Source organism: Lissotriton vulgaris, chromosome 3_2 (genome assembly GCF_964263255.1).
Source record: "Lissotriton vulgaris chromosome 3_2, aLisVul1.2, whole genome shotgun sequence".
Taxonomy (NCBI): Eukaryota; Metazoa; Chordata; class Amphibia; order Caudata; family Salamandridae; genus Lissotriton; species Lissotriton vulgaris.
In genome coordinates this window covers 257,219,868-257,243,464 of record NC_141690.1, presented here as the reverse complement: position 1 = coordinate 257,243,464, position 23,597 = coordinate 257,219,868, and positions in this window count along the sequence as shown.

Genomic DNA, 23,597 nt, shown 5'->3' with positions numbered 1-23,597 from the left:
TCCCCAATGGTGTCTGGTTGTAAGTCAACCTTGTAGACAAGCTATCCTAGGGGTAGCATGGACTAAGCAGCCTTAAAGGCTTAACTTAAGAGGTCGTGTTAAGCGAGCTGTTTTACCACATACCCAATCGAACAGTAGTTAGGCCTAGGGCCTAGAGAATCGCTGGGAGCAGTCAGGACTAGCAATGCTGAAGTCGGGAGAAGCCTGCGGGATTCGGGTGCAGCACGTAAAGTGCGGCTTGCACCAATGCAAAGTCAATGATGCGTAAAAGTTACACAAAGTTAGTTTAAAGATACTTCCTCTGAACCTAGAAGAACAAAACTTAAGACACAGACCCTAGAGGTGTGTACCAACGTGGGCACACCGGCGTTGCAATGTTACCTCACCCACAGGAAGTGGGTGCACAGGGTCGAAGTGTCGTCGGGTTTTGACACGCAGGTTCTTGGTGCTTAGAGCTGGAGAAGCTGCAGGCGATGGGAAGCAGAAGTGTCCGGTGTGATCCAAGGGTGAATCGAAGTCGAGATGAATCTGAAAGCAGAGGGGACAGAGTCTGGGTCACTCAGCAGTGACCAGGGTGGAACCAGGACGGAACCAGGCAATGTCGGGGGCAATCAGATGGTTGTCGAGAGGCTTCTCTCCGCTGTCACGTGGGCTCTGGGGCATCTGCGACGTCCAGGAGAAGGTCACGATCTGTCCCACGCAGGCTCTCGCCGTCAGCACCGTCGGCTTCAAGATTTCAACAAACAGCACTTGGCAAAAGCCATCCACGCGGAACCGGGAGATTGCTTCTCACTCGGACCAGGAGGGTCAGAGTGGGGGCTCCTTTTCACAGGAGCTGGTGCAGATCTGGAGCAACCAGAAAAGCAAGTCGTTCAAGTTTTCGTTGGCACAGGGACCACAAGCCAGCTGGCAAGTGACCGGGCCAACGCGTCGAGCCAACACAAGCAGAAGGGCCCCACGCAGCACTCGTCGAGTGTGGAGGGGGTAGCTTTGGTGCAAGTGTAGCTCAGGGTTGGGGCTTCTCAAACCCCGGTGTACAGCTTCGAGGGTCACTCGTGGGCTGCACGATCAGCGTCTCGTGGCCTTTTCAAGATGGCGTGCCCCCCGCTTCCCGTCGCCTCCACGGGTCTCAGCTCTGCAGGGACTGTGGATCGGGCTGGGAGAAGGCAGGCAAGCTTGATCTCGTCGAACTCTGTCGCTCGAGTTCCGGCGGGAACTGCAACAAAGCAAGGGTTGAGGTGCTGGTTGGTACCTGTTTGCACAGGGTGGTCACTCCTTGACCACAAGGGAGATTCTTCAGTCTTCTACGTTGAGTAGGATGTCGAAGGGTCCAGAATTCGTTTCTTATGTTTCTTCAGGATGATCTGAGTTGCATTGGCACTGCTCCCACTCTTATTCGAATCTGGTGGGCTGGACATCCTGCTAGGTCCCCTCCTATGGGTGGGACCCAGGAAGGGGGTGGTTACACCCCTTTCCTTTGATCCAGGCCGCGCTGGGACTGGGACTGGGGCTGGTGTGCCCCAGAACCGGTTTGGCCGGATTATGCAAGGGGCAGCCTTGTGCTCCCCAGGCAGTGTCTGGTTTCTTTGAAACCTCCCTGCTACAATCCACTATCTCCTGTCTGGGGTGGTTTGACACCGCCCTGCGACAGGAAACCCTTTGTCCAGGCCACCATTTGCTGAGTTTCGGTCAGCAGCAGGAGGCCAGACCCGTGTCTGTGGCAGAGGCATCCATTTTGTGGATCTGAGGCTCATTTTAAATCAACCGCGTTTCAGTAAAGTAACATGTCTTCTCCCTCTAGAAGGGTGGAATGCTACCCCCGTCGCCAGAACTGGCGAGGGGGTAGTATTCCAATTCGTATGACACCTTACACGACATGTTTTGATAAAGCCAAACCAAAGTTGCTATATAACCGCGAGGATTATAAGACACTTAAGAGTATATGTAAATGTAAATGTAAATGTAAATGTAAGGTGTTTTGTAGCGCGCTCAATTACTACCGGAGTATCCTGGCGCGAATGACCGCTGGGGAACCCGTCCTGGCTTTCCCTGTGAGATGGTCCCATGCTGGGTATCTCCAAGGTGAAGCCAGGCATCCCCGGCGTCTGTGGGGGGCCGTTGTAGAGATGAGGCAAGCTTAATGCCCAGAGTTACCGAGTGTGATCACTGCCCAAAGTGGGCACCGAGGCGAGAATTATCAGTCCGCTGACCCTGGTCCTCGACCCTGCCGCGTCGGGAATCGAACCCTGGTCCCGGGCCGTTCTCAGCCTCCGGGTCTGCCGCCTCTAACCAGTGAGCCACACCTCTCCACGGTATGGCATGGCATTATCCCGGATCAGCTTAGGGAGTTGTTCCAGACAGCTGCAGACAGGCTCAGCTCATGCTGTAGCAGGGTTTACGTTCTCCCACAGAACTGTGCACAGAGATCTAGAACCTGGGTGAGTTAGGGTGACCCAAAACTCACCTTTGTTTCAGAAATCCCCTTACCAAGATAGCTACAGTGTCTCATCGGTAGTAATAACTTCCCAATGACTTAGACAATCCAGAACATGAACTTAGGGTACCTCAGGTATCGTGGAACACATGAACACTCTTTCGTTATATAATCATTACAAACCGAAACTGGGAGGCAAAGAACACACGTGCAAGTTTGAAATGTTTATTTTTCAATGCAAAGTTCTCAAACGCAGTATCTTGTATAATATCAACATACATATTATAAAAATCAGAGTTAGCAGCATAGTCACTAATCCATAATAAGCAAAAGGTGATAGCATGTTATGATGCAAAAATCTATAGAATTCTGTATCACCTATATTTCGCGCACCCTATTTAGCATATTATATTATATCTAAGAAGGTCTCATTTGGGTTCTAGCAGGGCAGGCCCATACCTCTAATTCTCAGTAGGAGTAGATCACATCAACACCTACCAGCTCTCTGCATGCAAAGCATCAAGTGTGTTGATTCATTCCCTGTAACTCTATCTTAAACCCGCGTAGAGCCTAATGTTGGCAGCAACATTATTTGTGTTATGTCTAACGTGGTGCGAGGATCAGGCCTTCAGCAACCTTGTGTTAGGTTATTCTTAGAGGGTGCAGTTCTCAGTGTGCAGACAGTTGTACCAAGTGTACCAAGCACAATTGATATCAGAGCAATAACATATTATTCTCAAATAAATCACATCTTTCGTCTAGGTTGAAAGCTATCATAACAATTAGGTGTCGTGTGCAAACTGAAGCCGAAAGAAAATATGGCGTTTAAACATTTAATAAGCTCATGCTAACTTAACACAATATATAGAAACGTAGTAACCATATGACACCCCCCCCAATGATCCGAGGACGGTTAAAAAAGGGAGAAAATATAAGCCAATACTTTATGAGAGGCAAAACATGAAAGCAGAGTTCAACAATATTGAGCCAAGCTAAATGTATGTAAATGTATATAAGTTTTTAATAACAAAAATATGTATGAATGCCTATAGTGGCCACACTAAAAATATAAAAAATTTGAACTCAAGGCCTACTCCCAGTTCATAGGCCTAGAACATATGAAAGTCGAATGTTCGTAATAAAAAAGGCACCATTCAGAATTACTAAAAAGTCACGTGCCATAATAATGAAAGTCTTCAAAGTCACTCATGGGTTGAATGAATATGCAAAATAGGTAGCTACAGCTTCCAAAATGAAATCACTGTCATCATCCGAAAACAGTTCAGCCATCCAATTAAGCAATGGGAAAGAACATACGTGCTCCTCCAGCACCGAATCCTCTAGCAACATCAGAGGACAACTCAGTGGGTTCTCGAGAACGCTATGTGCCAGAAAGTCATGCGCCGCTGCGAATATGTCCCACTGACCCATTAGTCCATGCATCGCTGCCAAAGCCATAACCCTTTCGCCAGAACAAACCAACTCGTGAGCAACTACTGGGCTCATCAGCTGATCAAAATCGACGTCAGGAGAAGTCGGTAAGCAGAGACACAAATCAATGGCCCAGTCGAAATCACAGCTCAGGCAATGAAACACAGGCTGGACACATGTGAAATAGGAAAATCGAAACGATAATCCAAACGCTGTGCTTAAAGTCGCAAGCGGTAAAGAGCCATAGTATTCAAGCATCCGGTTGCGAAACTGCATCAGTAGGGGCTGAGCGTTTCCTTGTGCAGGATGGGCATCCATGTTTTATAAAGCAAAATATCACCAGAACTCCTGCAGCCAAAGCCAGCAAAACAGGGAATCCGCCAAACAGGCTTGCGAATATAGAATGAAAAACCGCAGGGATAATACCATATACTTTTTCAAACGTAGTCACGAGACCACTGCTAACCAATTTAAAAAAATGTGCTAGGCCAGTCGTCGAGGAGGCATTGAAGATCTTGATGAACCAGCTCGCAGAAATGAAACGGCAAATCAGTATTTAAAAGTGCCTGCACCTCTGTGCGTGTGTTAGCTATGTGAAGGACATAAGTTTCTCGGGCAGAACTCAGGGCCACTTCTTTCTGAGACAATAGTGCTCTTATTCGGCTCAAACCATTGAACTTCGCTCCCAAGGTTGGTATTCGGGGCCAAATAGAAACATCTGCACTCCCATGCGTGGGTGGATATAATATGTTCTTGCAACACACCACGCGTTCTGATACAGTAACCACATAGGCGATACCGACCATTAACCCACAACACAATTCGTTATTCAAAAGTAAATAACTACTGTTAGACAACAAAGTGAATGTGGGAACTATTGCAGGAACCGGTGTGCCTTTCAAAACACAGGCTAAGTTAGGCTTGTCCTGATTACATGAAACCATGCAACTGGATGTGTCTGCATATTAGTGAGCGGTCAGGCGACTGTGTACATTCCTCACCATTCAGATTCACTTCATTTCCCTCCTTAAGACATCTATATGTGTACGGTAAGGACCATGTCTCATGGAGGAAAGCACTTCCTAATGGTTCATATCGCCCAATTGCAATATACTGCATACAATTTGTAAATTTATACATAGCAAAAGGCAAGGTAATAATACCATGAATAAGCCATGCCGCAGCAGTAACCTCAGCCACAAAGAAAGGCAAAGATTCTAACTTCTCAATGTGTAACATAGAAAATGATGCATCTCACATGGAAAGCATGCGCTGCTTGTCAGTCAAATTAAACGGGGCAAATAATGATGAGACGTTCATATAACTCCAAGGCGCACTCGACCAGACTTCAGAGTCTGTAGTGTCCAGGCAAACTGCATAACAGAACGCAATTGATTTTGACCATGATATAATACGGACACTTCATCATGCACAATGTCAACAACAGAAGAAACAATATTGTTTAATGTGTAAATTCGGGAAGAAAGCGTGTTAATACTGTTATCGACCACTGCAAGTACCTTTTCCAAATTTGCTTGGTCAATTGCCCTTAGGCGCTTAGCAGCCTCAATTTGAGACACTTTCCAAATTTCATTGTAAACAGCATAAATCCACCTTTTAGATCTACCCTTAGCCGGGCCTTTTATGAAATCATTTAAATCCACATTTTCAGTTAATTGAGACAGATGTAGTTTAACCGCAGCTAATGTGGAATGTTGCAACCAATTTTGACACAGTTTACCCACAGAGTAAGTGGTGACAGTATAATCAGTTTCAAAACGGGGATCTGGTCGTACTTGTGTGAACCCTTCAGCCAATCCCAGGAATCGACGTTGGCAAGAATCAGAACTCTTTTGCCACAACAGCCAACCTTTTGGATCCAAACTAGATATGTTAAAGGACGAATTGTGTAACAGTGACTGTATCTCATTAATAGACAAATCTGAAAAATTACCCCATCCTGAATATTCTTCTAATTCGGGGATAATTGGTGTATTTAATTTTTTAGAAGTAGCCAATCCAAAGCATGTTGTTTGGGAAACAGTAGAATTTAGAAACAACATGTGATTCGGGATGAGACATGCACGGTGCAAAGCCTCAGTGCCTTGTACCTGCCAATCTTTGGTACCCCAAACCGATTTAAGGTCAATTATTCCTTTCCAGAACTCGTAGCCATCTAAAGCCAATCTGTCTAGAAAGAACTTCGAATACAGCAACTTTGTATCGGTAAGTCTAACTTTGGACATGGACTTTTCTGCCATTCTGAAATAAAAGGACTCAGGATTTGATTGATTGAAATCTGTAAAATATTTGTATCTTTTCAGAAATGTACTGGAGCTTCCAATTAAAGGAGCTGGGCAGTGTTCCCATTGCGTGTAATTCACAGCAACTCTCCTGGAATTTGTCTTATGGAGAAAATGATTACCATAATGTTGGAAGCAAAACAAATCACCATAATTTATAGAATCTAAATATAAGTCTTCAGCATCAAAAGCCGCATAGTATTTCAAATCAGAAAATAATGCCTCTACGGCCTGAACACCCCAATCATCAGAACGTATATCTTGTTTAATAACATCTCCCATGTTTACTCTAAGCACATTCGGAACATTAATCACTTCAGTGGGCCCATGTATTTGAAATCTAACAGCATCCCACACAAACCCATCAAGGACAGGCCAAGCAGTAATGTTAACTGTATTTAAGTTTCGTTTCAGTCTATGCGCTGAATGTGAAGAGGAAAGAGGGGCCAATGTTCCATTAAGGTACCGAATTCCTGTTCTTTCTTTAACGTAGTGACCATCGATCAGGCGGAAAAAATAAAACACAAAACCAATTGACATAAAAAGGTAAAATGAAAATAGTATCAACCAAATGTATGTCCAAGCGGGAATCAAAAAATGTTTTTTAAACAATGTGGCATATTTTGCAATAGTTGAGGGTTTCTTTGAAGGTTCCGAAGCAGAGTCAAAAGAGAATCTGGACTGGTCGGCCAAACGAGTCTGTAAATCAGGCATTGATAAATCAGCAGGATAGGTGTAGGCCAGCTCATCAATGTTAGTAACAGGAATAGTATTTAATAAAGGACTGGATATGGCAGGCATCTCGAGTGACACCTCCTGTTCTGCACCAGATGTAATAGCCAGCACAGAGTGCCTCACCATGGAAGGACAGGATACAGCCGGTGTCATGCTATGAAGAATCAGCCACCCTGTGTGTCTTGACATTGTCAATAGAAATAAATCTGTTTTCCTTACGACCTGGAAGTGGTGGTAAAATGACTGTTCTTGTGCCCTTCACTCCAAGAACTCGAACCGGTGCACGATATGAGGGACCAAACTCTTTCTTGTTATCGATCTTCTCTCGAACCAGTTCTCCAACTTGGGGTAGCCAGCCAACTACCGGGATCTGCAGCGCATCATCCGATGTGGAGGGCAAATGTTCCTTTGCAAGACTGTCTCTGGTCTTTTGTAGATTCTGTAAAACATTGCAATGTTCATCTACGTCAAAGGCCGTGGCCTGGGCCTTGCAGTCTAGCCCATCGAGGTCAGGGACATACATCTTGATACCAAAGAGCATTTCGTACGGGGTCCGCCCACCCAGAGACCTTCTAGGGAGATTATTAAGCGCACGCTGCACGCCCATGAGGTGGGCTAACCAGTTTCTGCCAGTGCCTATAACTCTAGCTGTCAAAGATTGCTTTAAGTCGCGGTTCATTCGTTCAACTACACTATTGCCCTCGGGCCTGTAGGGACTCGAAAACTCGACTTGGACCCCCATGGAAACCATAGCATCCTTATACGCCTTAGAGGCGAAAGCCGGACCCTGATCCGAATGGAAGGTACCACAGGCAAAAATTCCCACAAAGACTCGCAAATCCTTAATGACAGTACGTGAATCAGCGCTCCGATGTGGCCATACCCACACAAAGCGTGTGCATGAATCAACTGCTACTAAGATGTACTTGTATGCAGTATCAGAAGAAAATGGACCGCAGTGATCCAAATAAACGCATCCAAGCGGTTTATTCGAGATGTACAACTGTGTCTGAGGAGGACGCGCAGCAGTTGAAGGCTTAATCTGCTGGCAAATGTCACATTGAAGGACATAATCGCGCGTCTGTTTGTACAGTCCCCGCCACCAGAACCTTTGTTGTAGCTGAGTTACAGTGGCTGAGACGCCCGCATGCGCAGACGCCACACCTTCATGAGCCGCTGTAATCAAAGTAGCCCTGCGATCCGAGTTGGGAACTAGACGTTCACCAACATCAGGAATTTTCACATAAGGAACCTTATCGGGACTTTAGTGGTATGTGTATTTAGAAGGGAACCCCGCAGGATATTTACTTCCCTTCTCTGTTGCAGCAACAGCTGCCAAGATGTCATCATCTATTTTGCTTTTGGACCTCGTGACTGCTGCAACTAAGTATTTTGATACCGCTGACTTTGCTGCTTCATCGGCAAGCGAATTACCAACAGCGTGGACCCCCACGCGCTGATGGCCGAGAGTATGAATCACAAACACGAGTGGCAACTTCTCTTTAAGTTCCGCCACTCGGACCCAGATCATTTTATGTTTTATTGTGCTACCTTTGGAATCACAAAATTCATTCTGAATCCAAAAGAACAAGTTCTCATTGTAAGACTGGACACAGTAGTAAGAATCACTTACGATCAAAGTCGTCACACTAGGATCTGCGTACTCCAATGCAAGCATCAGAGCATGAAGCTCTGCTAATTGTGCGGTGCAGTCCCCAAGCATCTGCGTGTGCACGACACTGGACTTGAACTCATCGTTCACCATGGCACCGACCACAATGGCGCAAGCGGAAACGTAGGCATGTTTAGAGCCATGCGCAACCTGCGCCGAACCGTCAGTGTAAATGATGCAATGGAAATCCTCCAACGGCCGCATTGCTAAAGGAGCAGGATGAACAAATTCATACTGTAAATACTCCTGCGACCGTAAAGTGGCGTCAAAATTAAACGTGACATCCTGGGACGTCAAGGATGCAGCCCATTGAATCCACCGAGGGTGCAAAGCTTTGGAATTAGGTACACTGGCTTTCGTAACCGCCTCTAAGGCAGGACACGGGGTAACAACCAACATGCGTTTTCCTTGTGACAGGGCACGTTCCTTAAGAATTGCCATCTGCACAGCCGTTAAAACTTTTTCCACAGTGGAAAAGCGCAGTTCAGCCGAAGTGTACAAGTGTGACTTGTAAGCAATAGGTACTGTATCTCCTTCATTAAAAGTCAGGTACGTGAAACCCACCGCCCCAGGGATAATTCTTATCACCAGGTTGGTCTGGTTATCGCGAGTCTGTAAGTATTCAGAAGCGAGCAAATCAGCCTGCAAAGACTGCAGAATGGCTGAATGCTCATGCAGCCAGCATGATTTGGAAAAAGATGGTTGTATCAAAGCATACAAAGGCTTGATACTCTGGGCATATTCCGGAATGTAAGTCCTCCCGAAATTCAAAAAGCCCAGTAGAGATTGTAATTTTTTCAGCATTGTCGGAGAGCGCAACTGTGCGCATTTCTCCAGGAAATGGGGTGCTAAACCCTTCACCTCGTTGTTAAGCTCGTAACCTAGAAACAACACTGTGTACTCTGCAATGTGCGACTTTGCAAAGTTAAACTTGTAACCAATTTCAGCAAAGTTACAAATTATGCTATTTACTCGACACAGATGCTCCCAAAGATCGTCGTCTGTGAGGTAAATGTCATCCACATACGAACAAGCAACTGGGTCGATGCCCTCCAGAAGAGAGACAATGCGGGCGGAGAACACTCCAGGACTGTTCTTATAGCCCATTGGGAGACGCCAAAACATTTTTTGCACACCGCCGCATGTAAAACTGGTCCATTGGGAACTTAGACCATCTAATCTATGGGCATAAAAACCATTGGAAATGTCAAGCGTGGTTTTGAACCGTTTACGCTCAAGACTATTCACTAACGCAGAGCCATGAGTATTCTGTACTGCACAGTTACGGCAATGCGAGTTCAAATGCCTATAATCCAAAACCAAACGATACGAGCCGTCCGGCTTGTTGACAGTAAATAGGGGGTTATTCATCGGTGACACACACGTTTCAATTACACCTTGATATTCCAATTGTTCAAGGATAGCCGCGACTGAAGCTTTGGCTCCACGCCGTATGGGATATTGAGGTTGAGGCTGCGGCTGAGACCGTAAAGGAATCTCGTGGCTTGGAGACAATTTATCCCAGCCACATTGATTGCGGTACACAGCCGGCGCAAGCGCCAGAGCCCACTCTTCTGCAAAATGCAGCGCTTCCACTCTCGGTACAGTGTGCGCGAAACTGGGTAGGATTACCTCCTCCCCTCGCGGAGCTGCGAGAACAAAAGGTGGGGGCCAGTCAGCCTCCGAAAGCAAAATGTCATATGTAGACGAGAGATTTTCCCAAAATACCCCTTTTACAGTTCGCTGCATGTCACCTTCGAATGTCTGACATAATATCGACAGACAGAATATCGAAATACAAAAATATCGGCACAAAAATATCGACATCAAAAATATCGGAGTCATATCTTCATAAAGGTAAGTACAAAAATATCGAAAAAATAATATCGTAGTACAAAAATATCGTTTTTTTAAATGTATTAATGATAATGTAAAATAATTTTAAAATACATATAATTTTACAAATATTAAATAAAAATATTAAAACAAAATTAAAACTAATACATATACATTTAAAATAAATAAAACACTTAATAATTTAATGTGATTTTTTTTTAATTTCATTTAATTGATTTAATGTACATTTTTTTATTTTTACCCTGTACACCTGTACCCCCAAAACTGACCCTGAACCCTAAAAATATCCCTGTACCCCAAAAACCCAAAACTGACCCTGAACCCTAAAAATATCCCTGTACCCCAAAAACCCAAAACTGACCCTGAACCCTAAAAATACCCCTTTACCCAAAAACTGAAAACTGACCCTGAACCCTAAAAATACTCTTTTACCCAAAAACTGAAAACTGACCCTGAACCCTAAAAATACCCCTTTACCCAAGAACTGAAAACTGACCCTGAACCCTAAAAATACCCCTTTACCCAAAAATTAATTAATTTAATTTAATCATTAATATTATTTTTCCTAATTAATTAATTAAGAATACCAAAAAATTATATATAAAAAATTACTCTAATGTAATAAACTAATTAATATTAATTAATTACCAACTAATTAATAATTAAAAATATGTACAAAATTATATTAATTAATTAACTAATTAATATAAATTAATTACCAATTATTTATTAATTAAAATATGTACAACCATATATTAATTAATTAATTATTATTAAATTATTTCCCACCCTATTCCCCTATAAACCCATAACCCGCTACAGAACATATTTATCAAGTAATCAATTAATTAAAATTAATTAAAAATTAATTCTCAATTAATTAATAAATAATTCCTACTAATTAATAATTATTTAACATAATTAAATTACTTCCCACCCTATTCCCCTATAAACCCACAACCCGCTACAGTAGTAAAAGACAATATTTAATTAAATTACATTAAAAATAAATAATAAAACATAATAAATACAATATAATATACACTAAATTTATTTAAAAATTGATATTAGTAACATCGAAGTTATTTATTTCGATATTATTGACATCGATATTTAAAACTTCGATATTACTGATATCATACTAATGTCGATATTACTTACCTTCGATATTTTGTCCCATCGATATTTAAACTTCGATATAATTGTATATCGAAATTTAAAACTCGATATTTTGTCTGTGTACCGTCACCTTCTATTAACAGGACAATTTCAAAAAGACGTTCAGGGGGAGCAACATGCGTATCAGCAGTTTCAATCACAACATAAGTTTCAGTCGCTGTCACCTTCAACAGTGGACGGAGGGCCTCTCTCACTATGGTAATCTCCGCCGCGCTGTCCAGCAAGGTCAGAGCCCACGTCAGATTCCGAAGCCGCGTTCTCACTATCTGGGGCATAACGATGCGCTGTCAGGGCGGCGACTTTCTTCGTGGCAAACTGTGGTCTCTTGGGCGTAGAGCCTTCCTGCTGCTCTCCACTGTTACGCGGGCGGGGCTGACCACGTCCTTGCTGGCCACCCCGGCCCCTGCCGCCCCCTCCACCACCGGTCGACGGCGCCGATGAGTCCTGAAAGGAACGAGGAGAGCGTTGGTCAGAAGCCTGAAACCTCTCAGGCGATTTAATCATCGCGCGGTCGCGCAAATCATAAACACGATCCGACGGCGCAGGCAACGGAGACGCAGGAGCAGAAACCTGTGTTTGTTGTTGTTGTTGCTTACCCTGATTCTGCTTTTTAGGCCAATTTTGTTTCTTGGACTTTCGTTGACTACTAGTTTCCGATGTCTGACCCGGGGCTGCTTTTTCTCTTTATCAAGAAAAGCCTTAAGCCCCTTCGCATTGCGGCCAACCGTTTTATAAGCAGCCACAATGATCCTTGCCAACTGACGGGGTCTCTCGGCCTCGGGAATCAACGCCAAAGCGTTAGCAACCTGAAAGTTCACTGCATCTCCCTTGACATTTGCAAGGATCAGATCGCAAACTACATCAAAGGAGCCACACAGGCGCATACCCAATTCGACTCCGGTCCGTGTTCATCCTGAACACGTTTAAGGACGTTTAAGGACCGCACCCAGATTGGTCACAGACGGTGTGCCGTAGCACCTCGAATAGACCGCTGCAAAAGTCTTACCCCAGGTCTCACAGTCAACAAGCTCAGGTGCCAAATCTTTCGGTAAACTTAGTGTAAGAATCCGGTGCTTATCACCGGGATTCGTATTAGGAAACACAGCTTCTAGCTGGCCGAATTTCTCAGCAAGCCAGAACGGAAAATCATCCTTGTCCTGCGGCTTTTTGCCCATCACAGAATTCACCATGACAGGATTGATTTTCAAACCAGCCTGTTCTGCACGAAGCTGTGCGCCCCCAGGGGCTACGTCTTGAACATTACGGCTAGTGTAATGAACAAGCGCTCTAATCACTTCCACTGCGACTTCATGAAGTTGCCGCAGATCAGCTATGCCACAAGTGGCTCGATTAGGGTGAGGGGTGAATCCAGCCAAAGCGGGCCAAGGTGTGCCCGGAATGGACAAAGGACCCAACCTCGGAGCGGTTAAAGCGTGTGGTAGGGCGCCACCAAACCAAACTCCATGCTGCCAAGCGTCAATAGGAACTTCCAGTGCTCTGTACGGAGCATACGCAGCCAGTACAGCCATAGCAGTGTAGGTGTGGAAAACACCAGAATTAGCGTTCACCGCCGGAAATGTCACCCACGAATAAAATAGTTCATATGGGTAAGCATGTTCCGCACTCACTACTAGAACGACAGCCAAGCCTTCCACAGGAACATTATAAGCCCGCAAATTGTCACGCACCGCAATGCGACTATGCTGCGGGATGTCCACGGCTTGTGCCATGTTAGCACAGGAAAGTGAAAAAACAAAGATTACTTTGTAGCACAACTGGGTAGTAATTCAAAGAAACCGTTTTTAGATAGATTCAAGCTTAAAAAGACCTATTTCAAAAATAGGTAGGTTTTTCCGACACTGCCGTTTTCAAGGTTTGAATGATATACTACTCGAGTGTCATGATATAAGGCCAACAACGTATGGGCGCCATGTAGCAGGGTTTCCGTTCTCCCACAGAACTGTGCACAGAGATCTAGAACCTGGGTGAGTTAGGGTGACCCAAAACTCACCTTTGTTTCAGAAATCCCCTTACCAAGCTAGCTACAGTGTCTCATCGGTAGTAATAACTTCCCAATGACTTAGACAATCCAGATCATGAACTTAGGGTACCTCAGGTATCGTGGAACACATGAACACTCTTTCGTTATATAATCATTACAAACCGAAACTGGGAGGCAAAGAACACACGTGCAAGTTTGAAATGTTTATTTTTCAATGCAAAGTTCTCAAACGCAGTATCTTGTATAATATCAACATACATATTATAAAAATCAGAGTTAGCAGCATAGTCACTAATCCATAATAATCAAAAGGTGATAGCATGTTATGATGCAAAGATCTATAGAATTCTGTATCACCTATATTTCGCGCACCCTATTCAGTATATTATATTATATCTAAGAAGGTCTCATTTGGGTTCTAGCAGGGCGGGCCCATACCTCTAAATGTCAGTAGTAGAAGATCACATCAACAGCTACCAGCTCTCTGCATGCGAAGCATCAAGTGTGTTGATTCATTCCCTGTAACTCTATCTTAAACCCGCGTAGAGCCTAATGTTGGCAGCAACATTATTTGTGTTATGTCTAACGTGGTGCGAGGATCAGGCCTTCAGCAACCTTGTGTTAGGTTATTCTTAGAGGGTGCAGTTCTCAGTGTGCAGCCAGTTGTACCAAGTGTACCAAGCACAATTGATATCAGAGCAATAACATATTATTCTCAAATAAATCACATCTTTCGTCTAGATTGAAAGCTATCATAACAATTAGGTGTCGTGTGCAAACTGAAGCCGAAAGAAAATATGGCGTTTAAACATTTAATAAGCTCATGCTAACTTAACACAATATATAGAAACATAGTAACCATATGACAATGCCAGAGCTCCATCTTACATAAAACCACGCACTCTGCCTCCAGGATTGATAAGGCCTTCCATAGGAGTGACTCACATGTTTATATGTGTCCAGATATAGGTTTAGATATAGGTATACTATATCTAAGCAAGGGGTGATTACACCCACTTGCCCCAGCTGAGTGATCAGCCAGTTGTGTCAATTTAAGAACCAGCCAGGGGTGGCAAAGCTATGCTTCAGCCCCTGGTAGGCCTTGGTGGCACCTATGCCCTGAGCACCTATAGTGCATGGTACAGGGGCTGACAAGGAGTCCATTTCCAATTGTGGTATGTACCTATAGCACATGTATTACACATTTAGAGAGAGAACAGCAGGCTGGGGGTCTGATTAGCAGGCCCACAGCCTCAGTAAGTCGAAAACCAGTGAAGTAAAAAGCAAAAATTGGGGTGACCATAGGATAGCAGACTCTACTCTCCTACAGCTACACATCGTAAGTAGTAAACTCTGTGGAAGTGCCATTCAGTAAGCAAATATGCGGGTCATTGTGAGAATTAGTGAGTGGTTAAGAGTGTGGCGTAGACTATGAGCAAGGGAGTGAATGCACGAGGTGCGGGAGACCCCAAGAGTGTCTGTATACGTGGATACAATGAGCGCACGAGGCTGTACATTGGTGTGTTCTAGATTTAGTAGCGCTGGGTATGTACAACATTGCTTCTAGGAGCTGAGTGTAAATGTAATTTAAGCGTAGCAGTGTTCTTCGTAAATTAAACGTGGTTATGCATTGAAATATGAGATCGTAGCCATGTGACGTTATAATTACGTCACTATAAATTACAATAAAGTGATGTTGGGTGCTTTGTTTGTTACTGAAGTGTATATTTGTGTATATTTTGCTGATATTATTACATTATCTACATCCGGCATCACTGAACCTGCTGCACTATTAGTTGCATCAGCGGGCGGACCCTGGCATTTTTCGCACTGATATTGTGGATTACATCTGTAAATATATTTTGGAGGCTTTAAAATGTAAGTCCGTTGTCTTCGTTATCCTTGTCCATGTGTGGCGGTCACGATAGTTTTGTCTGCGGAGTACTTGCCTGTGCCGTACCTCAGCCTTGCAGCTTCGGTGGAGTTTTGCCTCGCTCCCTTGCACGTCACCCCTCCCTCCATGGTTTGTCTGAGTGCCATAGGCATGAAGCAGGGTCCCACGTGTGTGGGTGAATCACCTCCAGGCAGCTACCCTGTCGGTTAACTTGAAAGGTTTGATTTTTCATCAATGTTTCATTGTTGAACATTTACTTTCTAATTGAATAATCAAAGCACTCCTGCCACCCCCCCCCCCAATACTATTACAAATATACCCAGTTTCATATGGTAGTTATAGATATGCTAGTACCCTGTCCCATGCTAGGCAGACCTGTTTTTATGTCCTTCCTAAAACGTGCCCACTTCCCTGCTATTAGAAAGCGACATAGTGTGCTACGGGTCTCAAAACATGCCTGGTTCCGCCGCCTCTTTCAGATATATAATTATTTTTAACCCCCAGCTCAGAGCATGCCTGTACCACTGCCCCTATATGATGTTTATCCAGTTTAATGCCCCTATTCAAAGCATACATGTGCCCTGCTTTTTAAGAGATGTATGTGTTTTTGCCTCGGTTCCAAATATAGCTGGTACTCTGTACCTGTCCGAAACATATGCAGTTTCATCGCCGGTTTCACATTTGCCTATAGTCAGCATAAAAATATGCTTGGTTTCCGACCCATACGAAATATACGTGGTTCTACTTCGCCCAATCCATCCAGGTATCCTACATTTTGCTGTTTATCTGCTGCCCTATTGATAATGAACCCTATCTTGTGCTATTCTAAAATACTTCAGGATTTTTTTCTGCTACACGCCAAAATCTAGGTGTGTCTTGTCATGACCATGAAAGAGATTCTTGGTGCTCTGCCACGCTCAAAGTCCAAACAATCCCTGGAACCATCCCACCATTCATAGAAAAGAAAAGTGTCTCTCCTCTACCTTATGCAGTATTCCTTGTACCCCGCCCCTCTTCCAAATGTCCTCTGCTGTCTTCTTACATCGTTGGCCTTCTGTCCTCGTCATAGGAAACCAGCATTGGCATAGCCAATAGGTCTCGCCTTTGGGACCTTATAAGTGTTTAGCCATGCAACAGTTGATGTTGTTGCACCAAGGATATTGTGCTGCATAACTAAATACTTATAAGGTCCCAAAAGCGAGACCTATTGGCTATGCCAATGGCGGTTAACATTTGCTAGCATTTTCAATACTTCCTTTGTAAACGTTTTTATTTTAAATGCACAATGAATGTGATATAATATGCAGATGTGATTCAGGAAGTAACATTACACTTACCACAAGCCAGGACTATTGGCTTTGGCAATGGTTGTTAGCAGCATACAATAAATAAGCAACAACTACGACTTCAGTCTATATAATATTGAAAATGAATAGGCTTTTGTTCTGAAATGAGGCTGTGAAAGAGATACGAGTCTCTTTGAAATTACATCAGCCAGTGAAGGTGGCGTTGCTACAGAGTTAGGATATGTTTTCACCCTGAGGGTGAGGGCAGAAATGGAGAGCCCGAAAGGGACCCCTCTCGACACCTGCATTTTTGATCTGCGGGTGTTGAGCACGGCAGGACCCGATCCACTAAAGTCCATGGTAGCCCTCCTCCCGGTGGTTGTAGTAAATATGTGGTGAAAAGGGTGCCACCTCATCCCCCAAAGGCTTTAATTGGACCGGGTCTCACCAGTGCTGAGTACCAGCAGTTTTTTAAAGGGGGCCTCGAAACGGATCTCTATCAGGCTCTGTTTTGTGCCCTGGCACAGGCGGTGCGTTGTTCCCAGACTTAAAGAGAGTCGTTTTCTCTCTGGATTTCCCTTATATTTTTTAAACTCAGGAGCAGCAAACTTGTGATGGTATCACCAGGGCTTTACGTGGAAGCTTTTTCATTAATATACAAGCCATAGTTGCTGCTTATTTATCTTATGCAACCAACAACCATTGACAAAGCCAATAGTCCTGACTTGTTGTATGTATGATGTTACTTGTAGCCTACATCTGGATGCAATGACGCAAAATACATGTCGGGCGGCACACTATGCTGAGCACAGATTTTTAGTTTGTGTTTTAAGCCACGCCCTTAATTTCATTGGCCACGCCCCTTTGAGAGACCCCCCCCCCCCGTTTTTTCATCCCATGTAAAGCCCTGGTGCCCTCACGCACCACCCCCCCCACCCCCGAACCTAAAAGTTAGAGTGGGTTGGGAGACTTTGTTAATCGCAGGCTTACCCGAGTGCATGGACGTAGGAAGTGGGGGGGACGCGGGGGATATATCCCCCCTAGATTTTGGAGTGGGGGGGACATGGGGGACAAGGGTGGGGGGACGAGGGGACAAAAGAATTTCCCCTCTCTCTCCTGTTTGTGGCAGGGCCTTTAGCACGTGAAAGCGCTACCTAATGGCCCTGCACTTGACCTGCCTGGAGTCAAAGAGGCCCCGCCCTCTGCCCTTTGTTATGCTGCAGGAAGGCTCAGAGTCCTGGGAAGAGCAGAGAAGGCGAAAAAAACTGTCTCTTTTCCTTCATACCCATTTCTGTCTCTGTCTCGCTCCTCCTTAAGTTTCAAGAGCTCTTATGTACTCTCTCTTGCATCTCCTTTTCTTTATTTGTTTCTCTGTGAAATGGATCCAAAATAAGCGGACACTTTGCCTGGATATTTCCTCATTTACTGACCGTTTTATAATTCCAAAGAAAAACCTCGGGACGGAGAGAAAAAAAAATGAAATACCTAAATTAAGCAATACAGAGTGGTCAGCAGACAGGCCAGATTGTTATTTACATCCACACATATTAGAACCACTTTGCAGAGTTTGCCAGTGAAAGCGCTTTCTTTTTTTCTTCTTTCTTTGAACAACATTATTTTCCCATGGTGGGGAAGTGAACCATTCCTAAAGGGACTGCAATACCTGGTTGATGGGTGAAGTGGAAATGTTTAATACAATCGTTTTCAACTGTTTTAATTATTTTAGCTTATCAAATGTGTACAGCGGCTCTGTGTTCGACGATGTGATATTTTTTTAAACCAAACTGCTTAAATTTTGAAAGGATATAAGCAATGGATATTGAAACGGGTCCCTTCCTGGTCCTGTAGCCATGTCCTGAATTTTTCAGGAAAAATCACTTACATTTCTGAATAATGAGTTTAAAACTGTTAAGGTAACCATGTTGTTCCTGAATACATTTCACATGATATGCTTATTCTTGCATTCCTTATGAGTGTTTGCTTTTTTCAGGGTGTTCTTCATTTTTTTTCAGGCAGCATTTTACTGTTGTCTAGTGCATAATTTGAATTTAGTTGCAGCACAATTGAGTTGTAGCTGAAGGCAGTGCAAGGTTCTCTCAGTGGGGCACTATGGTGTTCAGTGTGGGAGAGGATGTGGCACTCTGGCCAGAGCTGCTGAATTTGGAACTGGCACACCATTTTCAGCCTTCATGACCAGTCCACCAGACCGCACTCCTGAACGAGCTCATTCGGATGCTACACCTTAGAAGGACCGATAGACCTTAGAAGTCCTGGTGTTTAGCACCCACAGGTGGACCCTAACGGTGGCAAGTGTGAGTTAACCTTGAAGGCCTGTCCACCACAATCCATAATGCCGTTCACCTCCAGTCTTGCGAGCAGGCATACGAAGCAGCACACCCTAGATCATGGGTACTCACAAACTTTCTCTCGGGGGCCGAATTTACAGTGTGGTTTGTGGCCGAGGGCCGCACTGGTGGAGGCAGGGTCAGTGGGGGAGGGGCTAGAGGGAAAAAAACTGTGACCATGAAGTTGAACTCAGGCCCCTGCAGCGGACACCTTCATCCACTGAGCCAACAGACCGGCATACACAAACATCTCTCTTTCTCTCTCTCTCTCTCTCTCTCTCTCTCCCTCTCTTTGTCTGTCTCACTCCCTCTGTCTGTCTGTCTCCCTCCCACTGTCTGTGTCTCCCTCCCTCTTTCTGTCTTCCTTCCTCCCTCTGTCTGTCTGTCTCCCTCCCTCTGTCTGCCTGTCACCCTCTGTCTGCCTGTCACCCTCTGTCTGCCTGTCACCCTCTGTCTGTCACCCTCTGTCACCCTCTGTCACCCTGTGTCACCCTGTGTCTCCCTCCCTGTGTCTCCCTCCCTGTATCTCCCTCCCTCTGTCTCCCTCCCTCTGTCTCCCTCCCTCCCTCTGTATCCTCCCTCCCTCTGCCTCCCTCTCTCCCTCTCTCTCCCTCCCTCTGTCTGTCTGTCTCCCTCCCTCTGTCTGTCTGTCTCCCTCCCTCTGTCTGTCTGTCTCCCTCCCACTGTCTGTGTCTCCCTCCCTCTGTCTGTGTCTCCCTCCCTCTGTCTGTCTGTCTCCCTCCCTCTGTCTGTCACCCTCCCTCTGTCTGTCACCCTCCCTCTGTCTGTCACCCTCCCTCTGTCTGTCACCCTCCCTCTGTCTGTCACCCTCCCTCTGTCACCCTCCCTCTATCTTCCTCCTACCCTCTATCATCCTCCTTCCCTCTATCTTCCTCCTTCCCTCTATCTTCCTCCTTACCTCTATCTTCCTCCCTCCCTCTATCTTCCTCCCTCCCTCTATCTTCCTCCCTCCCTCTATCGCCCTCCCTCCCTCTATCGCCCTCCCTCCCTCTAGCTCCCTCCCTCTAGCTTCCTCCCTCTATCTCCCTACCTCTATCTCCCTCCCTCTGCCTCCCTCCCTCTGTCTCCCGCCCTCTGTCTCCCTCCCTCTCCCTCTCTCTGTCTGCCTCTCTCTCTCCCTCTGTCTCCCTCCCCCTCCCTTTCTGTCTCCCTCTCTTTCCCTCCCCCTCCCTCTGTCACCCTCTGTCTCCCTTTCCCTCCTTTTCCATCTCTCTGTCTGTCCCTGTCTCTGTCTCCCTCCCTCTGTCTCCCTCTCCGTCTCTCTGTCTCTGCCTGTCTCGGTCTGTCTCTGCCTGTCTCTGTCTCTGTCTGTCCCTGTCTAAATCTGTCCCTGCCTCTATCTTTGTCTCTATTTGTCTCTCTCTCTGTCTCTCTCTCTATATCTGTCTCTATCGCGGTCTGTCTCTATCGCGATCTGTCTCTATCGCGGTCTGTCTCTACCTCTATTTATCTCTGCCTCTATCTGTCTCTGTATGTCCCTGTCTCTGACCCTATCTAGCTCTGTCTGCCCCTGCCTCTATCTGTCTCTGCCTCTATCTGTCTCTGTCTCTATATGTCTTTATCTGTCTCTATCTGTCTCACCTCACCCGGCTCTCACTCCCTGCTCTGCCCTCCCACCTCACCGGACTCTCACTCCCTGCTTTGCCCTCCCACCTCACCGGGCTCTCACTCCCTGCTCTGCCCTCCCACCTCACCGGACTCTCACTCCCTGCTTTGCCCTCCCACCTCACCGGGCTCTCACTCCCTGCTCTGCCCTCCCACCTCACCCGTACTCTCACTCCCTGCTGCCCTCCCACCTCACCCGGACTCTCACTCCCTGCTGCCCTCCCACCTCACCCGGACTCTCACTCCCTGCTGCCCTCTCACCTCACTGGGCTCTCACTCCCTGCTCTGCCCTCCCACCTCACTGGGCTCTCACTCCCTGCTCTGCCCTCCCACCTCACTGGGCTCTCACTCCCTGCTCTGCCCTCCCACCTCACTGGGCTCTCACTCCCTGCTCTGCCCTCCCACCTCACCGGGCTCTCACTCCCTGCTATGCCCTCCCACCTCACCGGGCTCTCACTCCCTGCTATGCCCTCCCACCTCACCGGGCTCTCACTCCCTGCTCTGCCTTCCGTCACCTCACCTGGACTCTTACTCCCTGCTGCCCTCCCACCTCACCCGGACTCTCACTCCCTGCTCTGCCCTCCCACCTCACCCGGACTCTCACTCCCTGCTGCCCTCCCATCTCACCGGGCTCTCAGTCCACTGCTCTGCCCTTCCACCTCACCGGGCTCTCAGTCCCTGCTTTGCACTCCGCCACCTCACCGGGCTCTCACTCCCTGCTGCCCTCCCACCTCACCCGGACTCTCACTCCCTGCTGCCCTCTACCTCACTGGGCTCTCACTCCCTGCTCTGCCCTCCCACCTCACTGGGCTCTCACTCCCTGCTCTGCCCTCCCACCTCACCGGGCTCTCACTCCCTGCTCTGCCCTCCCACCTCACTGGGCTCTCACACCCTGCTCTGCCCTCCCACCTCACCGGGCTCTCACTCCCTGCTCTGCCCTCCCACCTCACTGGGCTCTCACTCCCTGCTCTGCCCTCCCACCTCACTGGGCTCTCACTCCCTGCTCTGCCCTCCCACCTCACTGGGCTCTCACTCCCTGCTCTGCCCTCCCAGCTCACTGGGCTCTCACTCCCTGCTCTGCCCTCCCACCTCACTGGGCTCTCACTCCCTGCTCTGCCCTCCCACCTCACCGGGCTCTCAGTCCCTGCTGTCCTCTCCCCCGACACCCCCTCCCCTGTGTGTGTCAGCCTCCGGGGCGCGCACACACACAGCTGCACCCCAGTACTTCACAGGTCTTTAAAAGACCATTTGTTTGTTAACACACGCTTATTCTCCTGAGGCGAAAGCCGGGAGACCCACACTGCCCCAGCACAATCTGAACTCCATTTCAGCTTCGTTTTTAAAACATTGTTTAAAAATTTGTGTTATACTATTTCTTTAGCCTTGGTGGCATTTTTAAATCACTTATTTCTCACTCAAGTGACTGTGCCGATTTAGGACTCAGTCCGGCCTCGATCTTGGGAGGCAAAGTGCAAGGAACGCGGCGGCCATCTTAGGGAGGTATCGCCCAGGTTGGGTGCAGTCTAGCTGCTCAGGCGCAAGGCACTCGGCGCTAGTATTTAACCAGGGAATCTAATCTGCTCGCGAGACACGCTTATTCTCCTGAGGCGGAAGCCGGGAGACACACACTGCCCCAGCTCAATCTGAACTCCATTTCAGCTTCGTTTTTAAAACATTGTTTAAAAATTTGTGTTATACTATTTCTTTAGCCTTAGTGGCATTTTTAAATCACTTATTCCTCACTCGAGTGACTGTGCCAATTTAGGGCTCAGTCCGGCCTCGAGCTTGGGAGGCAAAGTGCAAGGAACGCAGCGGCCATCTTAGGGAGGTATCTCCCAGGTTGGGTGCAGTCTAGCTGCTCAGGCGCAAGGCACTCTGCGCTAGTATTTAACCATACGTCCATACCTCCACGCAGCGGACGCGCCAAAGGATCGCGCCAAAGGATCGCCTAAGGAAAGCCCGTCTGTGCCCGTCCGGGCCAGGCCGGGACCAGGGGCCACGGAGCTAACCTTTGCGACACAGGTGAGACCCGCTCTCACGTATAGTCGTAATGAGCTGATTAATCTAAAGAAAGGTGTAACTCCTAACTGCATCACATTGGGTGCTCACACTTGCGCCCCTAATTCCTGTACTGGATGCAGATATAATCTCTTCCCTGACAAACCATGTCGCATGGGGGTTGGTGCTGATAAATACCGACTGGCTTTACTTAATTGTCGTTCCTTACCAAAACATGCGACTGAGCTCGCTCTGCTTGTGGAGGAACGAGATTTAGATGTACTTTTCCTTACGGAAACGTGGACAAATGAAAGCTCCCAATCGGATATTGTACATGCTTTACCCTCCAATTATGCCATACATAGACAAGACCGACTTGATGGTCGGGGGGGAGGGATTGCCATCATATTTAGGAACACCCTAGGATGTCGAATAGAAAACCTCTCAATCTCTGGAGCTGAAAGCTTTAAATTTGCTATCTCCTATCTCAGGGGTACTCATAGTACGGCCCTCGGGCCGCCCGTGGCCCGGCAAGCCTTTCTTGGCGGCCCGCGGACCTTATAGACATGTACCAGTTTAAAAAAAAAAAATCTCGAGTGTCAGAAAACACCACCGACTGCAGCAGCCTGGACTCGGAGAGGCTCTGCTATCTGGGGGCCGAGAGATTCCAGCCATAGAGTGGAGCTGCAGGGGCCTCAGAAGAGGTGAAACAGAACAAAGCCTCATTAAAAAGTTAATGGTCTTTAAAGACCTGTGAAATGCTCCGGCGCGGCTGTGTGCGCGCCAGGCAAGATGTCTCATCCCAGGCTGACAAGGGGGTGGGGGCGATTTTAAA